Raw genomic sequence first — 20,223 nt, 5'->3', positions numbered from 1 at the left:
GTACGTCAACGTTCTGATTTCTCCCATATAACTTTTTAGACACGGCTACAACAACATCTATTAAATTTATTGCAAAAGACAAAGTCAGCCCCCGCTTTGCTGGGTACCCCTTCTGTCACTGTAACCTGGGATCCCTGCTCTGGACAGCCCCTCCCTCCCTCTGGCCTGTGCTCTGTGTGCCCAGAGCCTCCTCCGTTTGTTCAGGGACCGACATCCTGATGCAGGAGGACACGGGTCGGAGTTCCATTCCCATCTCCACCATTCGGCACATCACAGCTTCTCTGACCCTCAGTCTCCTCGCCTGCAAAACAGGCATCCCAGCAGGACCTCCCTCCCAGGGGGCTTTGAAGGTTCAGTACATGAGCTGGTGTGGAAGAGCGGGCAGCCCAGCCCCTGCGGAGGGGACGCAGGCGCCGGCGGCTGACCCTGGGAGCGGGGGCATAATTGCCTCCTTGAACCCCAGCTCCCTCAACTGCACCATGGGCCTGATGACAACTCCCCGTACAGGGTCACCGGGAAGAGCGAGGTCTGTAAAGCGTCTGGCACGTAGGGAGTGAGTGTGGCTACCACAATTTGCTATTTATTTTATTATTGTTATCGACATCTACCTGGCTGAGGGCCGCCTCCTCGAGGCAGGTGGAGGTCACCCACAGGGCAGCTGGGGAGGTCTGGCCCCCGGCCACCTCCCCTCCTTCCGGGAGATAAAGTCCATCACGGACCATCTGGGCTGGGACGTGTCCGTCGTAACCTCTAGGAGAGCAGATGTGTCATCAGCCAGAGGCCAGCTCCCTGGGCGGCAGATAACCCAGAGACCCCTCGTGGACGGCTCTCACCCACGGAGGGGCCGGGAGGCACCCCCCGCCCGCCTCACGTGTCCCCATGCAGATCCCATCAGCCCCGGCCTCCCCCAGTCCCGCCTCCCCGCCTTCAGCTGGCCACCGCCCAGCAGCAGGAGATGCACAAAGACACTTGTTTGATGAGTGAGCCAGAGGGATGCTGGGTCCCTTCGGCCACTTGGCCCATTATAAATCACCACCTTCCCAGTAACCCCATCTTTCCTCTGCCTAGGACGCCGTCCCCAGGAATTCCACCTGCCTTTTGAGATCAGCTGAGTGTGTGGTCCAGCTACCCAAAGTCTAGCTATGTGTTCTCAGAAACTCTCCAACCAGGAAGCAAAGGTGTATCTGTTGCCCACCTCAAGTTATTTAAGAGGCAAAAAAAACCGTCTGGGACAACAGAAGCCTCACAGTAATGGCGATGGTGATATTCTCACGTTGCCCGCGGTCTCAAGGGGCCAGTCTGCCAACAATGGGTTAAACGATATTGATTAGTTGTGTTTAATTCCGTCCACTGGAAGCCGTGCAGCAGGGACGTTTGTGTGGCCTGGCCTGCCACAGCGCAGACGAGCACCGTTGCCGTTTGGGATGACAAAGCCTCTCCCAAAGCCAGAGGTGACCAGGCGGGTACAGGACGGAGGGCCTGAGAGAGGAGCGAGGGCGTCTCAGGCCCAGGCTGAGGGCAGCCACCGCCAGCATGACTAATGGACCGGCTCGCAGGCTCCAGGCCAGATAAACGCATCCCCTGTCCAGGCCATTTTTCCTCCGCTATCTCTTGTTGAGACCACACTAACAGCCCCGTCAGCCCGCCGAGTGATGGATGGCCTCGGGAAGGCCCCAGCGCACCCCTCATGCCGACCCTTGCGGGGGCTTTGCAGAGCCCGCCTGCGAATCTTCAAGACTGGTTCTCTTTGGCGTGAAAAGTGAGCACCCCAGACTGGAGCTTCTCACACTCCACAGACACCTATGCACGCACACACGTGTACGCACGCACCACTGCGTCCGGTCAGCCAGGTTTTAAAGCTTGGGACTCTGCAAGCTCAGCTCCCAGGAACCTGCCTGAGATCACAACACCAGACACTGAGCTTCTTACTGACCCTTCGTGGGTCTTTATCGGGGTCGTGCTCAAGTTCCCAAGGGGTCAGGGTGCCAACAGAACGATTTTGGACGAGGAGGCGAGCTGACCACCACCTCCCGGGAAAGGCCCACACCGGCCCACCTTGGTCTGTCCAAATGCCAGATGACTCAGACCCCGCTATTTCCTGGGGAAAGTTGGCCAAGGGTCCGTGTGCCCCCAAATCCTCAAAGGCGGTCAGAAACGGGAGAGCGATTACAAAGCCTCACGCCAAACACTCCACCTTCAAGCCGTAAACTTCCTGTCGAGCAAAATAGAACGAGCTGCGCGGGCTCCAGTTACAAACTGAATGTGGAAGCGTCACGCGGCCACACTAGATAAACAGTGGGCTCCCCGTCCATCCTGACCTCTCTGCGTCTCATCCATGCCCGTCTCAAATCCCACCCCTCGCCCTGGCCGTCTCTGGGGAAATGACAAACACCGGATGGAACCGATGGGACCCCGGCGGCCGGATGCCCACCATCCAGGACTGTTTATGCCTGAGGCCGTCCTGGAAGAAAAATGTGAGAACGCCTTTTCAGAACATGGTGGCCAAGCGAGGTCCGACCGGGTGCCAGGGAAGCCATACAATAGGGGCAAATGCGTAGCGGAAGGATAGGGCTGGGCACGGCCGCCACGGGAACGGAGTGGGGCCGACGGGGCCCTTCCCTCCTCTCCCTGTCCAGATGCTGCAAAAGCCTCCCAGGTTCTGTTCCCCTACCTGGTACCCAGGGTTTGACCTCCCTTGACCCAGCAAGTCATGGGAACCAAATCCTGCTTCCCGCCGACTGGCCGTAAAAACACCGAGGTTTGGGCAGCGGACATTCAAGATGGACACACAGTTTCCTTGCGAGAGTTATTGGTACCGGTCCTTTCTAGAAGCAGGCTTTTTATTTTATTTCAGCTCAAATGCATCGTTCGTTCAGAGGTAGGCGAGTTTCTCCAAAAAGAGAGGGTATTTCTGAACGCGGCGGCCACGTCCGCAGCTCAGACGCGGCTCATCACAGAAGCCTCAACTTTTTAGCAAGGAGGAACCACGAGGCGCGTGGCTTCCCAAGAATCTGCAGGAGAACCAGGCACCTTGGCAGTCGCCATGACTAGTCTCATATCTTAATAAGAACCAAATTTCTGGGGATATCAACCCAGAAAGAAAGCCAATGTATCAATGAAAGCCCCACGACGTACAAAGGGCCGCACGTAAGACTCATCAATGCCCGAGGGAAAAGTTGGTTGCTTCTGTGAACCGGGAAAACTCATACTGGATTTCCAGGAGACTAGCTTTGGGGGCTCTTCAGATATTGTGTTTCAAGTAAGGGCTCTGCCTTTTTAGTAGCTACGTGACTGCGGCCACGTGATTTCGCCCCTCTGCCTGGATCTTCTCGTCTGGGAAATGGAGAGAGTAATCGTGCCTTCCCCTCTTCAAGGGTCGGTTATGAAACCTGAATGACAAGATGCACATGAAAGTCATAGCCTTGCTCTCGGCCTCATAAATCTGCACTGGGGAGTGGAGGTCTGGGGGCGAGCTGTGTCTAACAGACCCCAACCAACAAGTCCATTTCTCTCCTTCATAGAAGTCTAAGCTCTGCTCCACAAAGCCCACAGGGGGCAAGGGTCCCTCCGTCCTGCCATTCCCACACCTCATGTGTCCTCACCCGCTGGGTCCACAGTGGCTCCTCCACAGTACGGCCCGAGGGGAGGGATACAGGGACCCCGGGCAGATGCAGAATCACTGGCCAGCGCCCATTCACACGACCACACCCAGCTGCAGGGGAGGCTGGGAAGCGAAGTCTTTACTTGGGGCCATCGTTTCCCTTGCTCAAAATCGGGGGGTGTTATTATATAGAAGAAGGGAAGATGGATATTGGGGGTCTACAGGCAGTCTAGTTACTCTATAAGTATTGTTATCTCCGTTTTACAGATGAAGAGGCCAGAGAGGCTCAGAGAGGTGAAGTACATTTCTCCGAAGCACACAGCTTTTTCTAACGTCCAGCCTTACCCACTGGGCTACACCACCGCCTCAGCAATGGCCAGAAGGGGGCATGTTTTCTCCGCGCGAACTCATGGAATCTCATTGAACAAAGAGCGTGGTCATCTGGGGGCAGAGTGGGCTGCAGACCGACATCCGCACGTCATCCGGGCCTTCCAGGAAGAGACCACAACTCCCCAGGCCAGGCAGGGCGTCTTCAGGAATGCAGCTGCTCCAAGGTGGGAGCCACCCAAGGAGGCCCTTTCCACACTGGCCATTTTTTTTCCAGCGTCTCAAGGGATTAAGATAGCAGAGAGGGAGCCTCTCCCGGAGAGCTGAGGCTCCCTCACCCCGCTCCGGCCCTCAAGCTCTCCTCCCCCGGCCTCGCTCGGCAGTGTCCAGTGGGGCGGCGAGGCCCGGCAGGGGCTAACGCGCCGACGTGGGCCGGGGGCTGGTCACACACTGCGCACGGTGCCAGACACTCCGCACGCATCATTAGCCCACGAGGACTGGCAACAGCTCCACGAAGCAGGCACTGCCGCCACCCCATCCCCAGCAAGAAAACAAGGCCCAGGTGACGGAGGGGGCCCGGGAGGGGCTTGGAATCCAGGTCGCCGGGCACCTTTACACCAGCCTCGTCCCACTGTCTTCTTCCTCGAGGTAGAGTTCAGCGGAACTGCGGCTCAAGGCGACCTCCCGGTAAAGGCTTTTACACGGCAACTCTGGAGGCACCTCGCGGACAGGTCTCAGACTCCAAGAGATTTAGGTTCATGTAAACACTGTTGCCACGCTGGGTGTTAGGCCTGGACGGCCTGTGTGCACACCTTGCCTCTGCCCTTCCTGGCTGTGCTTCGTCTGCTAAGACACGTCACCCTCTGGACCACAGTGTCCTCATCTGTGACATGGGCAGGAGAGCGACTGCTGGTTAGGGCTGCCGGGAGAAAGCTGTCTCTTCAGTAGTGGCAGCGGTGGGCATTGGTACCTTTGTCTTTTTCTTGACTTTTTTCTTTACATTCGAAATGAGATCAAAACTTCAAATAATTAGATGCGTGAGAAAAGAGATGGAGGTCAATCTACAGATTAAAGGCAACTTAGATGAGATCGTAGGCCATCAGAGCGGAAACCACGGTGTCACCCTTCTGTCTACCTGGTGATGGCAGAACCCTACAAGTGCATGGGTGGCAGAAAAGAAATACAGCTAAAGTTTTAAAACTTCTTGAAATTTAAAGCACAGTTCTAGCCCTCAGAGAAGCTGGTCTGGGACACAAATAACCCCAACCCAGCGAGAGGGGGCAGGAGGGCGATGCTGAGACCAGCCCTCGAGCCTGGATGGCCCTCATGTGAGGTCATAGGGGAGGCCTGGTTCCCGCACTGTTACCTCCTCAAAACAAAAAGTGCCTGTTGGGCTTCCCTGGTGGCGCAGTGGTTGAGAGTCCGCCTGCCGATGCAGGGGACGCGGGTTCGTGCCCCGGTCCGGGAAGATCCCACATGCCGCGGAGCGGCTGGGCCCATGAGCCATGGCCGCCGAGCCTGCGCGTCCGGAGCCTGTGCTCCACAACGGGAGAGGCCGCGACAGTGACAGGCCCGCGTACCGCAAAAAAAAAAAAAAAAATTCCTGTTGCAGGGACCTCACTTCCCCCGTGAGGAGACTGAACCTCAGGGGTGCCAGGGTACGGGTCACCCCCTCGTCAGTGGCGGCTGGGATCACACCCCCAGTGTTGTCGGTCCAGAGCCCCCTGTTCCCAGGAGGACCAAGGTGCCAGACGGTGTGCCTGAGGTGTCCGACGACACGTACAGAGACTCACATGGGGGAAGGGGGACTTGCATCCATCCCAGCGGCCAGGGAGCCGAAGTGTGCATCCACCAGCGCCCACCTGTACTGGGCTCAGGGTAGGAAGCCAGCCATCCAGCTTGAGGGCCGAGGGGGTGTAGGCGGGGCTGCCACGCGTGAGCCCACACACCTACACCTGCGCTCTCGCTCTTTCCGTCCCTCTCCCCAACTACAGTTTCCTAAGTCGTAATATCCTTGCTAACGAGAGAAGAGCAACAGAAGTCACTGATTTTTTTTAAAAACACAAGAAATGTTTGCCCAGAACTTCCCCCCAGAAGATCTGGTTCACAGTGGGGCACCTGGACGCAGCTTCCTTCCAACCAGGTCCCGCCTCTGGCCACACTCCCCCACCCCGCTTCCGTGACCCATCAGGTGACACGTCATTATATACTTGAACAACAGTGGTGTCCATCAGCAGCCTGAGGCCACCGCTGCCTGGCTGTGATGACGCGGTCCTGACAAGGCCCGTTTTAGACAGAAGTTCCTCACTCTTGGTGATCAGGCTTGGACTGACCCTCATGTGGGAGTTTTTGCGTTTTTCGTTTTGGGTCATTGAAATTATTATTAAACATCGCCCGGGGCAGGGAGTGAGGGGAGCATTCACGATGCAGTGAGTGTCTGGGCTGTGGTGGGGGCTGCAGTCCCACAAGGTCCTTCTCTTCCTGGGCTCCGACTAACCTTGGGATGCCCCACAGCAGTGAGAATGAGGCATCAGGCCAACCCAGAGAATTCCAAACCGGCTCCTGGCAGGTCTGGGGAACCATTTGTGCGTTTGCCCCCAACAGAGAACCGGAGTCATCCCCTGAGCAGAATAAATGGAGAGCCACTTCCTGGAACTCTGTGCCTCAGGGGACAGAGGCTGAACCTGAAACCCTGCAGGGACCAGCCATGCTGTGTGACCTTGCGCAAGTGACTTAAAGTCTCTGTGCCTTCGGTTCCTCTTCTGAAAAAACAATGGCTATAATGATACTTGCTACTAATATAGATAACACCTAATCTTGTAAATGTAATAAAATAATACGGCAAGAGTAATAACTGGGAGCCGTGGTGGTTGTGGTGGGGATTGGATGAATTTCTATAGTTAGAGAACTCAGAACTTTGCTGGGCACAGAGCTAGGATCTCAAGGTGATTATTATTATTAGCGACATTGTCATTACGAGGCAGGGTGTTGTGTAGGAGAAAGACTGGAGAGGCTTTGGAGACTGAGAATTCCGTGGGCTCAGCCACTTACTGTGTGTCTTTAGGAGAATCACCTAACCTCTCTGAGCTTCGTTCCCCATCCATAAAATGGATTGTTGTTGGGGCAAGTAAGATAATGCAGCACTTTCAGAAACATACAGCCTAGGTCCTTGGGTGGTAACGGGAGATGATTTTAGATGATCAATGGGCAGATTTTTATTTTAATGGTAAATGTCTTTCTTTTCACGTTTACCAAGGAAAAGAATGCAGAATTGCATCCAACCCGTCATTTTTCAGGAATTATTACTGGGACCAAGATTCCTTTTACGTATACTTGAATGTCTTCTGTAGTGAATCTATTTAGAGAAAAATATTAGTAAAAAGTACAGGGGTACTAGAGAAAGCCCAAGAGCAGCAACGAAGACCCAACGCAGCCCAAAATAAATAAATAAATATGTACAGCTTTAAAAAAAAATAAACTCAATTTATTTTATTTATTTTTAAAATTTATTTATTTATTTTTAAAAGTTATTTATTTATTTTGGGCTGCACTGGGTCTTCGTTGCTGCACACTGGCTTTCTCTAGTTGTGGCGAGCAGGGGCTACTCTTCATCGTGGTGAGTGGGCTTCTCACCGCGGTGGCTTCTCGTTGCAGAGCACGGGCTCTAGGCACGCGGGCTTCAGTAGTTGTGGCACACGGGCTCAGTAGTGTGGCACACGGGCTCAGTAGTTGTAGCACATGGGCTTCAGTAGTTGTGGCTCCGGGCTCTACAGCGCAGGCCCAGTAGTTGTGGCGCACGGGATTAGTCGCTCTGCAGCATGTGGGATCTTCCCGGACCAGTGCTTGAACCCGTGTCCCCTGCATTGGCAGGCGGATTCTTAACCACTGTGCCATCAGGGAAGCCCCCCAAAATAAACTCAATTTATTTAAAAAAAAAAAAGTACAGGGGAACCGACACATGGCAGAAATGGGGGAGGCGGTACTTGGATGAAGTTAGGTTTGTGCCGTGTGTAGCCCTGGGGGCACTGGCATCCCCGCAGCTGTGTCCGCATCTCTCTGCTTCTCACCTGTGCCGGGGAATTGTGCCACACTGCAGAGGGAAGCCTGGGAGTGGCGGAAACCTTCCCACAGTGAGCGATGGGCTCTGGGGATGAATGCATCGCTCCCCATCTAGCCCCTCGGGGCACAGCTCTGAGGCACCTGTATGGTCCCTCAGAGAGTCCCCGGTGGGGCTGAGCCCCAGTTGCCTGCGTACTTACTAATGAACTTCTTCAGCATTCCTGGGCTCGTGGCCCCTTCTCTGTCTTCAGAGTCAGCAGAGTAACATCTTCAAGTTTCTCTTCCATCTTTCAAGGATCCTCATGGTTACTCTGGGCCTACTCAGATAATCTAAGCCTCTCTATTCTCTTTTCTTGTTTTTTCCTTTTTTTTTTTTAAATTTTTATTGAAGTGTAGTTGAGTTACAGTGTTGTGGTAATTTCTGCTGCACAGCAAAGGGACTCAGTTGTACGTATATATTCTTTTCCATATTCTTTTCCATTCTGGTCTATCACAGGATATTGAATAGAGTTGCCTGTGCTCTACAGTAGGACCTTGTTGTTTACCCATCCTCTGTGCAAAGACATAGCTGCTCACCCCAAGCTCCCACGGTCCCCTCCCCCTTGGCAACCACAAGTCTGTTCTCTATGTCTGAGAGTCTGTTTGTGTTTCAGAGATACGTTCACTTGTGTCATATTTTAGATTCCGCATATAAGTGATATCATATGGTAGTTGTCTTTCGCTTTCTGACTGACTTCGCTTAGTATGATAATCTCTGGGTCCATCCATGTTGCTGTGAATGGCATTATTTCATTCTTTCTTATGGCTGAGTAATATTCCACGCTATGTTATGTATGTATGTGTGTGTATATATGTATACACCACACCTTCTTTATCCATTCATCTGTTGATGGACATTTAGGTTGTTTCCATGCTTTGACTATTGTAAATAGTGCTGCTCTGAACATAGGTGTACATGTGTATTTTCAAATTATAGTTTTGTCTGGGTATATTCCCAGGAGTGGGATTGCCAGATCATATGGCAACTCTATTTTTAGTTTTTTGAGAAACCTCCATACCGTTCTCCATAGTGGCTGCACCGGTTTACGTTCCCACCGACAGTGTAGGAGGGTTCCCTTTTCTCCACACCCTCTCCAGCGTTTGTGGTTTGCAGACTTTTTAATGATGGCCGTTCTGACCGGTGTGAGGTAGTACCTCATTGTAGTTTTGATTTCTCTAATAATTAGCAAGATGATGAGCATCTTTTCATGTGCCTATTGGCCATCTGTATGTCTTCTTTGGAATCTCCCTATTTTAAAATGTTTAACTCAATTATACCTGCAAAGTCCCTTTTGCTGTGTAATGTCACATATTCACAGGTTCCAGGGATTAGGGTGTGGATGTCTTTGGGGGCCATTATCCTATCGACCACAGGCTTCCTGGATCACACTCCCTGAAAAGCTACCCATACCCAAATCCTTATCTCAGGCTCTGCTTCTGGGGGACCCAACCCCCGCCCCGAGATAAAGCACACCACCACTCGGCCTCAAGGGTCCCTTGTCCTGTGCTCTTGGGAGTCCGTGTGAGGCTTCTGTGTATGGAATTGGACTTCACGCTGCTGTAACTCCCACTCAGGTGCAGACACACCTACCAGCAGCCATTGTTCCCGGCTGCTCTTGAGTTTCAGCTGCGGGAATATCAATTCTATCTCAAAGTTACCCTAACAGCCTGTTCACCTAAAAGAAAGACCCCGAATAAGACAATATTGGCTGCTTTCCCCAAACTTCTCAGAGCCCCTCTGTCTCCAGTAGCTGGGATGCCCAAGCCACTGGCAGTCAGGCACATATTTGGAACAGAACAGACACCCTGCTTGGCTGAGGTGGGGAGGCGGCAGGAAATGGGGTCCTTGCTGTGAGAGGGGAAGACTTTTCCCCAAGCTCCTGGACTTGGGAGCGCAGTGTGGTTACCCTGGCTCTGAACCCGGCTCTTCCACTTCCTAGCTAAGTGAAACTTCATTCCCCCAAGCCTCCACTTACCCATCTGTGAAATGAGATAACAATATTCACCCACCTCCAAGGGGCGACAGTCAAAATATCTAGCAGCTCACAGAGGACAGGCATCAGACATCCTGAGCAGGGCCAGGCATAAACAACCGACACGACGGATCCAGCACTGCCAGCTGAGCACCAGCCTTGCCCGCCCCCAGGGCCGTCATGAGGGTGTGATGAGAACGCAGGAAAAGCAGCGTGTCCTCCAGCAGCGGGGCCGCGATGAGCTGCCCTTGTCCTACCAAGGCCATCAGGTCATGTCACTGTGCTGAGGACGAGTCCCTCAGCTGGACGCAAACTGAGTCTCTCGAAAAGCAAGTCCAAAGAATTGCACGGAAGGCAGGCCTTGCTGATGCCACGCCTGGACGAGGCAGCAGAGGCCGCTACGCTCGAGGAAAAGGCAGGACCGGGACTGGTCCCAGCTCCACCACGTCTGGACTTTATCTTGAAAATCAGGACACGTCTCACTTGAGGCTTGCCCCAAATTGCTCAACGAGAGCATCAGATCTTGGCATCGATTGTCTGGACAGAGGGCCATGTGGAATTGAGTCTCTGAAGCCAGGGTCCTAACGGGGGCAGGCGGGCACTGGTACAGGGCAGCTGCCCCCCTGCTCTGGGGAGGGAGGCAGAGGGCAGGAGAGGGTGGCTGGCTAGGTTCCGAAGCTCGGGAAGACTCAGGGACAGTGTGACCTGGAGCCCAGAGAGGCCAACATCTGCAGATTCCGTCTGAGCCGAAGCCAGAGCCCAGCCGTCCTGTTACCTATTAGGGGACACGAACCCTGCAGAGGCCCAGCCTGGCTTTGGAAACCAAATGTGGGTGATTCCTACGCCCTGAGTCACGCCTGGGAAAGAGCGTTGGTGGGCCACGTTGCACAGGGTGGATTCCTGTTTCCCATTTTGTTCCTCCACATTTGCATCCTGTCCTGGGCCTGCAGGAAGGTGGGGTGGGTTATGGAAGGAGGGCAGGCCCTCACTTCGGGGGTCCTGGCGGAGAAACAGAACAGAGGAAAACGATGGATGGGACACAGCGCCACCCCTGCTGGCCTCACGGAAGCAGTCTACCAGAGAGGACCTTCCCTGTGGCTAGCCTGGGAGGAGGGGCGGGAGTTCAGAGCCAACCCTGCAGCTCTGTCCCTAAGCAGCTCAGAGAACTCAACCACCGGCTCACACACAGCCACCAAAGAAAAAAGTGGCACCGTTTATGCACAGAACACTTTACGTATGTTATCACATATGTGATCTCATTTAATCCGCACAGTAACCGTACAATAGAAACCGAGGCCCAGAGGGGTTAAGTAACTCGCCCAAGGACACACAGCCAGTGAGTAGTGGAGCCCGGACTCGCCATCTGGTCCATGAGATGCTAAAACCCCTTCAACACGCAGAGGGGGTAGAGCTGTACATGCACAGTGCGTCTTCTAGACATGCCTGCAGTGAAGCCCCATCGATGGCATCAACCAGCGAGAACAAAGAACGTGGTCATTCAAAGGGAGGAGCTGTTTGCTCAGAATCAAGGACCTTTTTGAGCAGATGAGATCCTGATACCAGGAGATCCTGACACCAGGGCCAAGCCCTCTGACCGCTGAGCCCCCAGCTGAAAGCCCGTGCTTTGGTTCCCAGTCTGAGTGAACGCCGGCCGGGACCATCCCTTTCAGTGCTGGAAAATTCCAACTGCCAGGGCCAGCATCTCCACGCCCGGAAGCTGCATGAAGCGTTCCCTCAAAACGCTTGTCCACCCAGAACCTGTGAATGGGACCTTATTTGGAAATTGGATCTTTGCTGAGGTGATTAATTGAAATGAGGTTATGGCGGACGTGCGTGGGCGCTAAAAGCACCAACTGCTGTCTGAGAGGAAGGCCACGTGAGGACGGAGGCAGAGACTGGAGTGATGCGGCCACAGCCAAGTATCACCAAGGGTGGCCGGAACCACCCAAAGCTAGTAGCAAGGCCAGGAAGGACTCTTCCCTAGAGCCGTCAGAGCGTGGCCCTGCGACACACTGATTTCAGGCTTCTGGCCTCCAGAAGTATGAGAGAGTAGATTTCCGTTGTTTTAAGACACAGTTTATGACAGCGGCCCTAGACATCTGGAAATAGCCGTTATACCTGAGCACAGGTAAACGGGAGGTGCTGGGTATTAACACTCCGCAGAGCAGCCCTCAGCCAATGACAGACGAGAGAGACTTGGCTCCTCACCCCTTGGGTGAGACGGTCCACTTCCTAAAGCCTTGGTGGGAAGCAGCGACCGTCTTCACCACTCGCTCCTATTGATGAGAACCAGTCACGTGACCACCTGGATGCAAAGAAGTCTGGGAAATGTAGTCCCTGGCCAGGCAGCCACAACTAAAGAGAGTTCTATAGAAAGGGGAGCAGTTTTTGGAGGACAACTAGCCGTGAATGCATAATAAATATTTGTTTGACTCATTAATGTACTAACTAATGAATGAGCAAACAAGCCACTTGGAAAGGCTATTTCATAAATGGTGGCTGGATGCTGAGCTCACTCAGGGACCCTCACATTGAATAGATCTGGATACGGATCTGGAAGAGAGTCTGCCATGTGCCCCCCTCAGCCCCCTGCCTACTTCCCTCCCTACACATCCACCAGGTACATCACCCACCGAGGGGCCTTAGAGGGGTCTTAGAGGCCAGCTCGCCAGCCTCTGCCTTTCCCACGCAGAGAAACAGGCCCAGGGTGGCACGGGGACAGGCCAGGGTCACACGGCAAGTTTGTCAGTGAGGAGCCGGGCCCCTGGCTGCTTGACCCCACGCCAGTGCCCGAGCCACTCAGTAGCTGCTGGACCCTCATTGTTCAGCTAATTACTGCAAGTCCAGGCCTGTGCAGCATCTGCGTGGGGACGCTGTGTAAACATTTCCTCTTTGGCAGAGCAGGAAATGAAGGGATGATGAGGTCAAGTGACTTTGCTGGGCTCCTGCTGTCCTGCCTATCATCCAGTCCCCACCCGAGCTGCCTGCGGCCCTTCCCAAGGCTCCTAAGTCAGGTCAGAGGGACGGCCACAAGGCCTGGGCCCTCCATCGCCTTCTGCGCCTGGGCCAGGGAGGCCTCGGGTTGAACCCTGCTCTGTACTTCCTGGCTGGGTGCTCTTGAGAAGGTTGCTCAACCCCTCTGAGCTTCCGTCTCCTCCTCTGCCAAGTCCCTTCGTCCCTCGTGCAGTGGTGAGGATCAAAGGACACCATGTGGGCAAAGCATTTGGCGCAGACGCTGACAGACAGTCCTCACCACTGTTTTCCTAATTTTTAAGCTCTTTTGAAAAGATTAGTCACTGAACTGTACATTTTAAAATAGATAATTGTGTGTTATGTGAATTCCACCCCAATTAAAAAAGGATTATGTATTAGATGTTTTTCCCCACTGTCGCCCCATCACATATACACTCACACACATATGCACACTTACAACTCCCACATCCACGTACTCTCACACACACACACACACACACATATACTCTCATTTGTTATCACACTGAAAACTCACAACAGCCCTGCAAATGTACACCCTGATCCCAGCCTGCAGATGGGTAAACTGAGGCTCAGAGAAACGAGCCACTGGAGGTCACCCAGCCAGTTAGTGGCAGGGCCAAGAATCAGCCTCAGTTCCACTCCAAAGCTGGAGGTAAACACTGACTGCAGATCCATCCAGGTCCGCCCCTGAGTCCCACACAATCCGCCAGCATTTATGAAGTACCTCCAAGGCCTGCTCTATCCCAGACACTGGGCTAGGAGCCCTCCCCTCCCCATGGACTTTTGTGCTCAAAGAAACTTCAAGATGAGTTGATCCGATCTGGCACCCCATTTAAAGAAAAGTAAACAGACCAGAGAGGTTAAGTGACTTGCCCAAGGTCACACAGCTAATTAGTACCAGACCAGACACACAGCCGAGGCTTCCTGTTCCCCCGCCCCCTTCCCTGGCCAGGGCGGCCCCTGGACTTGCTGCAGACATCTCCTGGGGAATTCTGCTCCAAAGACGGAGCTCTGTGACTGTGACGCCAGCAGGCAGGCTGGCAGTGATGGGCTGTGGCAGATCCGATGGACTTTTAAAAGTCTTTAGATAACAAGCTCCATTCCCGAGCTAGTCAAAATCTAAGACCCGTGCCACAGGTCTCTCTGTGTCCTGAACAAAGAAAAGTCACTTTGAAACTTAGGAGGAAACAATTTCCCAAGTGCCTGTGTATTAGATCAAGTTATCTTCCCCCCTCGTGTGGACTGTGGGAGTTTTGAAAAAAATATTTCCCATTAAACTTCAAAAATAAGTTCAAAGAGGAAAAAAAAGAAATGAGCCCTTCTGAGCGTGGCAAGATTTCCAAGCTGTCAGGAACGGGCTGCCCTCTGCTGGACAAAAGGGGCACGGCCACTTTATAATCAGAACCCTCTCACTCCCCCAGGTATCCTGGATCCAACATGGTAGTAGCTGTGCTTTTCACAAGTGGGTTTGCATTTTCTCCGTAACTAATGGCTACTCAGAAATCAGAAACGCGTTCAACGTGTCATCTGTGTTGTTCACCCACTCACTCATCTATCCATTCTCCCTGCCTCACATCTTTATGGAGCGGCTACTGTCTGTTGAGCAATGTCCCGGGATGTTCTACATAGCCAACGCATTCCAGAGGAGACCACAGACAATGAGCAACTTAAAAATTAACAGACAAAGCAAATTAACCAAAAAAAAAATCCAGGTGGCTATAAATGCTGTGAGAATAAATCACAGAGGCAGGGAAGGGGCAGTGGGGGTGAGGTGGGCAGGGAGGCCACACGGAGCACAGACGGAATGCAGGGAGGGATGGAGTCGCGTGGGCATGGGGGGGACAGCGCTCCTGGTAGAGGGAACAGCCAGGGCAAAGGCAGGGCCGATGGGGTGCGTTTGCCCGGACGGAGGAGAGAAAGGGGGCCAGTTGGCTGGGACTCAGGGATGAGGGAGAAGCAGGAGGACACGCCGCGGATGGGGCCGTCCCCGCCGCCCTGCAAGGAATTGGAGCTGTGTCCAGCAAACACGCGAGAGAACCGGACCATGGACAGAGGAAGCGGGGGCTCTTTGCACTGAGGGACCCCCGAGGGCTGGACCTCAGAGGAGTGAGGGGCGAGAGCAGGGACTGCACACGCCACCTCCGGCGGGGAGTCCCAGAGCCTCCCGGGAAAGAGGAAACACACGGCCTGAGATGCAGCCTCTCCCTCTGTCCCAGGGAAGTCGTGGCCTTGCTCACGGTTCGGGAGAACTAACTAGATTCTAAACCTTAGTAAGGGGTCGGGGGCCGGTTTCGCTGTCGACTGCTTCCCACTGATTACCCGCATGGAAGTGGTCCTCGTGGGAAGCTAGAGCATCCACAGGCTGCCGAGCACTGGAGGGAGGGTGGCTTCGCTGGAGGACACGGTGCAGCAGCCCCGCCCACCCCCCATTGACCCCTCCGCCCCCAGGCTGCAGGCCGGGCCCGCAGTGCTGAGCACAGGCCTCCGTGTCCCACACCCGGTTTCCTCTCGGGAAGGGGCCTTGCCTCCCTCCAGCTCAGGCCATGATGACGAATGGAGGACAGCTGACCCCTGGCCCCAGGGTCAGGCGCCCATGTGCCCCCAAGGCCAGGCAGCACCCGAGGGGCTCAGGCTGGAGCCCCACAGGCAGGCACTTGGTCCCTGTGAGGCGTGAGGGTAGGGCAGGGTTCCATCCTATTCCTGGGCCCCTCTGGAGCTGGCTTCGCTTACCGCAAAGGAAAGAGTGGCCCCGCCTGGAGGCATCTGCATTGCCAGGGAGCTGAGAGAAATGCAGACTCTCAGGCCCACCCACCCCCCGAATATGCCCACCTCACCGGGTCCTGTTGCACCGGGCGGGTGAGACCAGCCTGTGCCCAGCCAGCTGCTCCCGGCTTCTGGCATCATCCGAAGCGAGGACTCACTTTCTCTCTCCACCAAGGCCAGTCCACGCAGGACACAGGAGCCAGCTCTAGGCTAGTGCCGGGTGCCCACCCCGGGACAGCTCCGGGACAGCCCTCTGCCCACCGTGCCGAGGCCACGAAACTCAAGTGCCAGGGTTCTCCTCCTGCCCTCCCACCACCAAGCTGCACCCTGGCCTTCCGGGCAGCTCCCAAAATGCCCCCGACGTCCCCTCCCACCAGGCGGCAGCGGGGCCACAGCTAGCTCACACCCACCAGCACTTTCCAGCAGGCCCCGAGAGGAAAGCGCTCCTCAGACACTGACATCTGAGTGTCTGGAAGGGAGAGGTGTCTTCACTGCCCCGGGGTCCAGGGCAGCTCCTGGGACAGCCGGGCACGAGGGGACCCTCCAGGCGGAAGCAGGGTTGTGGGAACGAGGCCGGAGCCCCCGAGGTGCAGCCCGGGATGCCAGGGCAGGAGGCGAGCAGCCCAGCCAGGTGGGCCGGGCCTGTGGTCAGCCAGTGGCTCAGGTGGAGACGGCTCCCCCTGGCTGAGCCCTCAGCACGCGCAGACACTTGCCGTGGGGGTTTTCTGCCCTCAAACGAGTATTTAAAAGTTCAATATGGGAGAAAATTAGTAATAAAAGCAAATGGTTCCCATATATCCATGACTTAGACTCAACAATTATGATCTTTTTGCCGAATTTTCTGCTCAGCAGAAAGGCGGATAGATGTGATTGAACCATCGGATAGATGTGGTTGAACCATTTTAAAGTATCTCACAGACAGCAGGACACTTTCACCCTAAATACTGCGGCAGGCATCTCCGAAACCAGAACGGCATCCTTCTGTGTGCTCACAATGCTATTAGCTCACCTATCAAAATTAGCAATACGGGGCTTCCCTGGTGGCGCAGTGGTTGAGAGTCCGCCTGCCGATCCAGGGGACGCGGGTTCGTGCCCCGGTCCGGGAGGATCCCACATGGAGCCTGCACATCCGGAGCCTGTGCTCCGCAGCGGGAGAGGCCACAACAGTGAGAGGCCCGCGTACCGCAAAAAAAATAAAAAAATTAGCAATACTTTCCTGATATCGTCTGATACCCGGTCCACATCCAGATTTCTCCCGGTTGTCCCCAACGTGTCCTTCATGGCTAGCCTTTTAACCAGGACGCAGACAAGGACTGCACGTGGCGCTTGGCGGTCACGACCTCTTGTCGCTCTGGAGCGGTGTCCCCGCCCCTCCCGGTTTCACCGCTGCCGCCAGCCCCACTACCGTGGGCTGTTGAGGAGGCCAGGCTGTGGCTGCAGAGCGGCCCGTCTTCATCTTCTGGATGGGCCCAGCGCTCACAGCCGGGCCTGTCCTTCCTGGCAAGAAGGGGCCCTGTGACGCCCTCAGGGCGGCATCCACGGCACAGGCCAGCCGACCAGCACCAGCCTGGACACAGCTGCAGCCATGCAGGGACAAAGGACCCCGAGGGATACTGGCCGGAGCTGCCCAGACCCCTGCAACCGCAGCTCGCGATTGTGGGGGGGGCCCAGGGATGGGCTGCACAGGTGCCCCCCCCGGGGGGTCTCGGCTGGGCAGAGCTGGAGGGAGATAGAGGCCGGGAGGCCCGGGCGCCGACGGGGCCGGAGGAAGGTGGGCCAGCAACACGCTGGACCCGGGCCTGTCCGTTCACCTGCTCCGCCCGGGGCATTTGCGGGCTCCCCGAAGGGCACGCTCCACACCGTTCTCCATCAGTGCTGACTTCAGCTCGCCAGCATCGCCTCCTCCAGACCCCACCCTGTCCCCCACACCGTGAACTCCCCAGGGAGGGGCTTCTTGCCCCCTCCGCCCCACCCCCACGGCTTCTGCGGAGCCGAGCCCAACACCGGTACTTGGAAGATGCTCAGAAATGTTGAGACCGAGGGCGTGAGTGAACAAGAAACAGAACAGCAGCAGCGACAGCTCACCCGCTCACCAGGCTGAGCCGGCCTCTGGTCTGAGCACATCGCCGTCCACGCTTCACAAGAGAGGAAACTGAGCCCTAGAGGGCAGTGACTGCCCCAGGTCCCCCAGCCAGTAGGGGGCGTAAGGTGGTTCACGTGCGCTCCGGGCGGCTCGCAGACCCAGACCGGGAGGAGGAAGGTGGGCACAATCCGTGTGGTGCTGGGGGCTGCGTGAGCACCGGGCCTGGGGCTGCAGAGACTCGCCCCCTCCCCCCGACCCAGGCGAGCTGACACCTAAAGGGAAACGTGAAAGGGGGCAGGTGACAGCCCAGGGCAGACAGGTGAGCAGTCGGCTGGGGAGGGACTGGAACAGAGAACAGGGTGCAGGGGCCTGGGGGGGAGTCTCAGCTCCGGGATGCCTTGTGCAGAGACCCATTCAATTTTGTTTGCTTGCTGTTGTTTAAACTCCTGCAAGGTAAGGAATTCCTGGCTTTGGGGGCTGGCAGAGATTGGGATTCAATTCATATGCCCTTAGGAAGATCCACAGGGAGCAAAGTGGAAACAGATGCGCCTGAGAGGTAGGCCGCGGCCAGATCCCACCCTCAGGAGCTCGGTAGAGAACTTGGGTGGGGTGGACACACGAGGGTGCTATGCCTGTAGGTCTCCCTGCGGGGTCAAGCCCCACTGTGAGGGCTGGAGGCCTCAGGGTCTCCAGCAACAGGGGCCCAACCCTTGTCTGCAAGCCTGCGGGAACCTGGGTCCCTACCTGGAGTCACCATGGCATGCACTCGAGCGGGGTCTAACCCCCTAGAACGTGAGCCCCATGAAAAAACAGGCTGCCCCAGGGGTCACTGCTGGACCCCCAGCAAGTGGCCCAGTGCCTGCCCACAGTAGGAGCTCAAAAACATGTGATGATTTGGCCAGAAGCTCGACATGGGGCAAAGGGAACTTGGCAACCGCCCAGACGACAAAGAACCAGGCCCCGTGTGAGACTTTGCACTAGGCCACCCTGCGTCGAGGGGCGCCGGCCCCTCCCCCTGCTGTGACTCCTAGCACCCGCCTCTCTCCCCCTCCCCTCCGTCCTCCTCACCCCCTTCCCTCTCTCTGTCTTCACCATCTCACCCTCCTGGACAGGCTGAGGCATTACCTGTCCCGTGGCACACGGCCGAGGCCGGAGCCGTCTGCAAACGCACAAGGAGGGTCAGGCTGAGGGCAGGCGCGTAGGCAACGTTGATGAGAGCGGGAAGGGAGTCACAGAGGTGCAGCAGGAAGGAACGAGGGAATCTCAGTGGATGGGGAACGGAGGGGCAAGGGAGAAACTCGCCCAGATTCACCGGCAAATTGGAGCAAAGTGCGCCCTGAATCCTGGCGGCTCCGTGTAGGTCACACTAGTCCCAGCCCCGATATTCCAGCAGTAGCGGTCAACCTACAAATAGGCAGCAGGTACCGCTGGCGCCCCAGCCGGGTGATGCCCCACCACTTTTAAGGTTTTGGTGTGTTCTTCCGCCAGCTTCTCTGTGTTTCTGCTTCTCCAGGCTTTCACCTGGGACTCTCTTCCGAGAACTGGCCAAGGGCTTCTGGAACCGCCTGACACAGTCCTCAGGGCAGCCGTTAGCCGCCGGCTTAGCGTATGGGACTAGGAAAGCAGCTCTGCAGTGTGGCTCACCCTCCAGAGCGCCCCCCGCCCCGCCACGGGATCAGGCTGAGGCTGTGTCTTTGCCTTGAAGTCGCTGGTGGCCTTTTTCTTCTGTTTGCTTCACCCCTTCCTGGTTTCTCCCGGAGTCTATCTCTAGGGAACCCAATATATGACAGTCAGTTGATTACCTTCCCAATTAGCCTGTTTAGAGATCTTATAAATCAATGCAGCTGCTCGCCAGGGAGAAAGAATTCATATTTACATCAATTTGCATACAGCTCTGGATCCCCCAGAAGTCTACCCGCACCTGCCTTCCAGACCCTGAGCCCCAGGTTATGATCTGCTACCATAGTGTGTGTGTCCAGCGGAGGGTGGGGGCAAGACAGGGGTCCGCATTTGGATACCAGCCACCCGCCGGCACTTTGAGTGATCTGGGGCAATTCATCCGCCTCTCTCAGCTCAGTTTCCTTGCTGCAAAGTGGGTATAACAATACCACAATCGCAGGTTCTCATGGCGACTGGTTCTACTAATCTATATGCAGCGCTGAGCACAGCACCTGGCACCTGGTAAGCATACTATAAGTGCTGACACTATTATCGTTGTTATTTTACTGTAAGCTTCTGCAAATCCTTACTGACTTGCTTGTTATTAGAATAATTAAATGTGCCAAACCACTTAGAGGCTATTTGGAAGGTCTGATTCACTTCAAGGATCCAGATATTCAACATCATATGTAGTAGCTACTTTCTACATACAGTAGGCCACCTGC

This window comes from Neophocaena asiaeorientalis, unplaced genomic scaffold (genome assembly GCF_003031525.2).
Source record: "Neophocaena asiaeorientalis asiaeorientalis breed wild unplaced genomic scaffold, Neophocaena_asiaeorientalis_V1.1 scaffold40, whole genome shotgun sequence".
NCBI classification, from domain to species: domain Eukaryota; kingdom Metazoa; phylum Chordata; class Mammalia; order Artiodactyla; family Phocoenidae; genus Neophocaena; species Neophocaena asiaeorientalis.
Note: the sequence above shows the minus strand (reverse complement) of the source record.